Raw genomic sequence first — 5,789 nt, 5'->3', positions numbered from 1 at the left:
GCATGATCCCTAAAATGAAATCACGAAGTATTTAAAATATCAGAGAAAAGAAAGGAAAGAATAAAAGGGAAGGCAGCTGTTTAAGAGAAGAATAAATCTAATCAGTTAGGATTAATTCATGGTACTTTAAAACATCAATTAAACATTTTAAGAGAATTAATTAAGCCACATCAAGACTGAAAGTCAAAAAAGTATAAACAATGAAACAGAGATCGGGTAAATATAATTTAGGTTTAAAATCTAGAAAAGTAGAGCACCTGGGTGGCTCAGTCATTAAGCATCTGCCTTCAGCTCAGGTCATGATCTCAGGGTCCTGGGATGGAGTCCCGCATCAGGCTCCCTGCTCAGCAGGAAACCTGCTTCTCCCTCTCCCACTCCCCCTGCTTGTGTTCCCTCTCTCGCTGTCTCTCTCTCTGTCAAATAAATAAATCTAAAAAATAAAAAATAAAATCTAGAAAAGTAAAAAATTAAAATGCAATGGTAGAAAATATAAAAGATGAAGGACTCTGAGCAAGGCCATGATCGTTACCTCCCATACAAGATCTCCTCTCCCTGACAGTCACGACTCTTCTTGGGTGCTGTCTGAAATCGGGGATGGTTTGCGTCTTTAACTCAAACAACTGTGGGGTGCCTAATTCAATCTCAGAAATCATCCTTCAGTTATTTACACTTGTCAGCGGAAGACACCACTTAGTCTAAACTGCGTAGAATTTGTGCATAACCAGGTTGCCCTTGAGAAATGAAAACAAGCAGAAGAACATGCAGAGAAAGCAGAGCTTCACTGGACACTCACTGCGTGCTGGGACGCCTCTGCTCCAGAATCTGGTCTTTCTCTTGACAGACTGGAGACCTCATTCATGGGCTTACGTCACCAAGCAACTGGAAGTCCCCAGGGTAGTGTGCTTGACCCAGTGGACATGGTTATGTTTGCTTGCTCTGAGCAACATAACACAGACCAACAATGGCAGATTCTTAGGGAAAAAACAATAGTGTTATGACATTACCTTAGACATGTTAAAACTAATGAGACCTTAGCATAATTTCTCTTACTAGTAGCCACATTTTGGCATTTTTATTGAGAACTGAGGTTCACTTAACTCTTTTGGTGATACCAAAGGATACCGACTGTGGGGCTACATTGTCCTGGACAGGAAATGTCCCTTTCTTTGTGTGGGATAGCCTAAACAAGACATCATGCTAAGTGAGAAGCATTCTTGCTAGTTTTCCTAATTCTTGATATGAAATCTATTTAAAGCTTAGATCTGACTATGCATCTTCTGCGCTTAGGTAAGAGTTCCCTATGAAAAGCCAAGAAGGATGAAGACTGGGTAAAATTGTGGCTATTTATGGTCCTCATTTCAAAAATAAAACCAAGAGCTAAAATTCACCTTGTATTTTTGTATCTCTTTTTGTGATTTTTTTTTAAAGATTTTATTTTTGAGTAATCTCTATAGCCAATCCTGGGGCTCAAACTCATGACCCTGCAACCAAGGGTCATATGCTCTACCAACTGAGCCAACCAGGTACCTTGTATCTCTTTTTAATATTATCACCACTGTCACCTTCCCATCCACTCTTGATAACTAGATTACCTGGCAAAACAGTACCCAGATACCCTTGTAAAAATTTCCTTCCTAACTATGGCTTAGGATTTTTATAGCACTTCTTTCTGTGCTTCCCAAATCATAATGTTGCTATTGGAACAGAGCAATTATGTAGAGGTATGCAGGAACCTAAGCTTCCATCTACTTATCTATCTATCTATCCATCCATCCACCCATCCATCTATTCACCCATGCATCCATCTGTCTATCCACCAACCATCCATCTATCTATCCAACCAACCAATGATCCATCCATCCACCCATCCATCCATCTATTCACCCATGCAACCATCTATCTATCCACCAACCATCCATCCATCCAACCATCCAGCCATCCCTCCATCCATTTATCCACTAGTCTATCTTAACAAACACCTATCTACCCAGCCATCCACCCAACTCTCCTTCCCCTTCTCCCTCAATAGGAGTGAGATTTCAGACCTTGGAAAGAAAAAGAACCAGAGAGCACCTGTTTCTTCTTTTGTGATGGATCTTCTGCACTTTTTCTTCTTCCTCCATTTCTTTAATGGACATTTATTTTATCTCCATTCTGGCCACTACACAAAAGTGCTTTCTTACCTACTCCTTTCCTTTCCTGTCCCATTTTTGTAAAGTTCACTGACTTGCTGATAGAGCCACCCCAGGAGAATCTAGCATGGACCTCCGGAAGGTTTAAAGAAGATCATGGAGAAGATACAGTGGGGAAGAGAGCTAGTTGGGGTGAAAGAGAAGGATGAGATTAACAGAGGACCTCCTCTATGCCAAGGGCTTTCAATAGGTTTATAGGTTGTTTTGTTCATGACAATTTCATGAAGAAAGTATTTATATTTATACCTCCCCCTTTTAAAAATGAAGAAACTGCTGGGGAACCTGGGTGGCTCAGTGGGTCAAAGCCTCTGCCGTCGGCTCAGGTCATGATCCCAGGGTCCAGAGATCGAGCCCTGCATCGGGCTCTCTGCTCAGCAGGGAGCCTGCTTCCCTTCCTCTCTCTGCCTGCCTCTCTGCCTACCGGTGATCTCTGTCTGTCAAATAAATAAATAAAATCTTTAAAAAAAAAAATGAAGAAACTGCAACTAAGAAAAAATACCAAAAGTGAGAGAAGAAGGAGAAAACAAAGAAACACAGGGTGAAGGAGCGTCACTCTAAATGCTGCAGGTTCTCTGGGGTGGGTCTTCTGAGAGAGGAATAGCTATCTCTGCTCCCACCCTCCTATGTCCCTGCTCTTCTCTGCCTGACCTTGAAGGGCTGTATCAATGCACAGTTCAGGCAATGGGAGGCATTGGCAGAGGTTAAGAGACCAGGAGGACAGAGTGGGCAGCTTATTTATCTACTCTCTACCCCCACCAACTCCTGCCATACTTGCTTACTGTTTTCATCCAGTTGCCTCTCTTCCACAGCTCCTGTTCAGCCAGGGTCTCCAGCAACACTTTCTTCCCCTTGTCCCTCAGGTCGGGTATGCTAATGGCATCCCACTGTTTACCAGTCCCTGGTTTGCCCCAACCTCCTCTGTCCCTTCCGCCTTGCACACACGTCTGGAAATCATCCCTTCCTTAAACTCAACAGTGACATCCTCAGAGTGAACCATCTCCTTCTAACAGTACTATATCTGAAACACTGCCTGATATGCTTCTGTCCAAAATAAGTATCATGAGATGATGTCTAATACTTAGCTATAAACATACCCAGAAGTGACTTAGCCTTTGTATGAGTTTGCTAGAGCTGTTACACAAAAGTGCCAACAACATGCCATGGGCTGGGGGCTTAAATTTATTTCTCACCATTCAGGAGGCTGCAGGTCCAAGGTCAGGGTGCCAGCAAGGCTGGCTTCTCCTGTGACCTCTCTCCTTGGCTTACAGATGGACACCCTCTGGTTATGTCTTCACTGGTGTTCCTTCTGGGCACACACCCACTGGTGTCTCATTCTCTTCCTATCTGGACACCAGTCATACCGGTTTAGGACCCCACCCTAAAAGCCTCATTTTGACTTAATTTTCTCATTAAAGACCTCATCTCCCAGTGTGGATACACTTTAAGGGCCTCGGGTTTGGGACTTTAACATATGAATGGGAGAGCACAATTCAACACATAACAGCATTATTAATAAAGCTTCCCTGGAAAACACTGGCTTTGACTTATATTTATACAGTGGTTTCTAACTTTGCATCTGCCCCAACACACAAGATACATCGCAGTCCTGCTTGTGAGACCTCCCAATGATAGGTACTCTTTTTTTTTTTCAATATATTTTTATTTATTTATTTATTTTTATTTGACAGACAGAGATCACAAGTAAGCAGAGAGGCAGACAGAGAGAGAGGAGGGGAAGCAGGCTCCCTGACAAGCAGAGAGCCTGATGTGGGGCTCGATCCCAGGACCCTGGGATCATGACCAGAGCTGAAGGCAGAGGCTTTAACCCACCGAGCCACCCAGGCGCCCCAATGATAGGTGCTCTTAAGAACATGATAGAAGTGTGCATCCCAGCCCCAGAGAACAAACCAAAGATGATTGGAAGACAGGGTAGTGCAAATCCCCGCCCCTAGATCTGAAATCATAGTTTTTAAAGGAGTTTTTGAGAAACCTGTCTTTATGTCAATAAAAATTGCTGGGATCGTAGAGATTGATTCTTGTAGGTTTAAATATAGCTACAGTTAATGACTTATGGATTTGCCGTGAAGCCTTGCTAAAAGCAGTTTCCCACTCGATTGTGACTCGATGGTCAGTGGAAACCAGAAGAGGTCAAGCTCAACCAGGCTAGGGAGACTAACGGTGCCCCACAATCTTTCTGTAATTTCAGTTTTCTGAAAGATAAAGCACCTTCAGTGTAGCACCATGATACTTACAGCACGACAGATATGCTGTCCACATACTGTGAAGGCTGTGAGGGCTCTGGGTGCTGGACAGTTATACTCGCTTAGCATTGTCCCGTCTCCCCTCCATGTGCCCACATGTCTTCCTCTCTTCCTTTTCCTAGCATTGGGTCTTTAGATCTGAAACAACGGAACATGAATCTGTCACTCTCCCCACCTTGTCCCCACATGCCATAGTAACAGTAACATTTCTCTTCAAATGATTCAAAATGAAGTCATTTTCTCTTTTAAAATGATCCCCGCTGTATTTTTTAAATCATAAATGAAAGCTGAGATCTTTCTGAATCAATAAATAATACATGTCTCTTCCCAATAACTTGGCCCACTTTGGCCCGCATTATGTCCCAGGTTTAAAGGCTTGTTTTCAAACTCAGCAGACATCCATCTATCCATTCATGCCTAACTCCCTCCCACGCATGCAGAGGAAGTCCCAAGAGCCAAGGAGAAAAGCAGGAATGCTTCTGGATAAACAAAGACCCTGAGGTCAAAGCTGGGGCAGATTACATTCCCACTACCTCCTCCTCACCCCAACATCCTGCTGCTCAGAAAAGTCTTAGAGAGATAGGTCTCAACCTTTCAAGGCAGGACATCAGTGGACACAATGTCCCAAAGCTCTGTGCTACCCACCATCGCCTTTAATTCTCTTTACGTACTCTGTATTTTCCCACCACCCTAGCCCAATTCAGGAATTCTTTGTCCGGTGAACACGGCAGGTTCCTTATGGGCAGACACCATTTCTACAATCACTGTCTTTCAAAAATTGGCATTAAACAAGCATTGCGAGGCAACCCATCGATAAGCATTTATTGAGAGCCTATTTCACATCCAAAGCAACAACAGTGCTTGCTAATCAATTTTCAGTGGACTTGGAACAGGAGGTGGTGTAGTGTGCCATTGAACCCAGATCAAATGTGTTGTGACATTGAACTCTCATTTGTAGCCACGTCGCTTTGGTGTACACTGCTAACATACAGCTGTGGGCGAGGAGGTGCTCAACGCTCTAACCGCTTCCCACTGACAGATGCTGATGCAACACTACAGTTCAGATACTGGGGCTGCCCCGCAAAGGGAATAGAGAAACATTTGAGAAGGAAGTATGGTCTAGATGGAAAATAACAAACGACGTATGTAGTTTATTTGCCAAGACATGTAGGAGGTAAATATAAAACAAAACTCTCACAAGTTTAGCATTTTTCTTCTCCAAATAGAACGTTGCTGACTACAGGCCAACTACACAGCCTTGCACAGTTCCTCACGTTAAAATTGGCCGGGAACGAGATGCCATCCCTCTTCAGAACTTGGATGCCATCGCAGACAC

This window comes from Neovison vison, chromosome 5 (genome assembly GCF_020171115.1).
Source record: "Neovison vison isolate M4711 chromosome 5, ASM_NN_V1, whole genome shotgun sequence".
Taxonomy (NCBI): domain Eukaryota; kingdom Metazoa; phylum Chordata; class Mammalia; order Carnivora; family Mustelidae; genus Neogale; species Neogale vison.
This window is presented reverse-complemented; position numbering follows the sequence as displayed.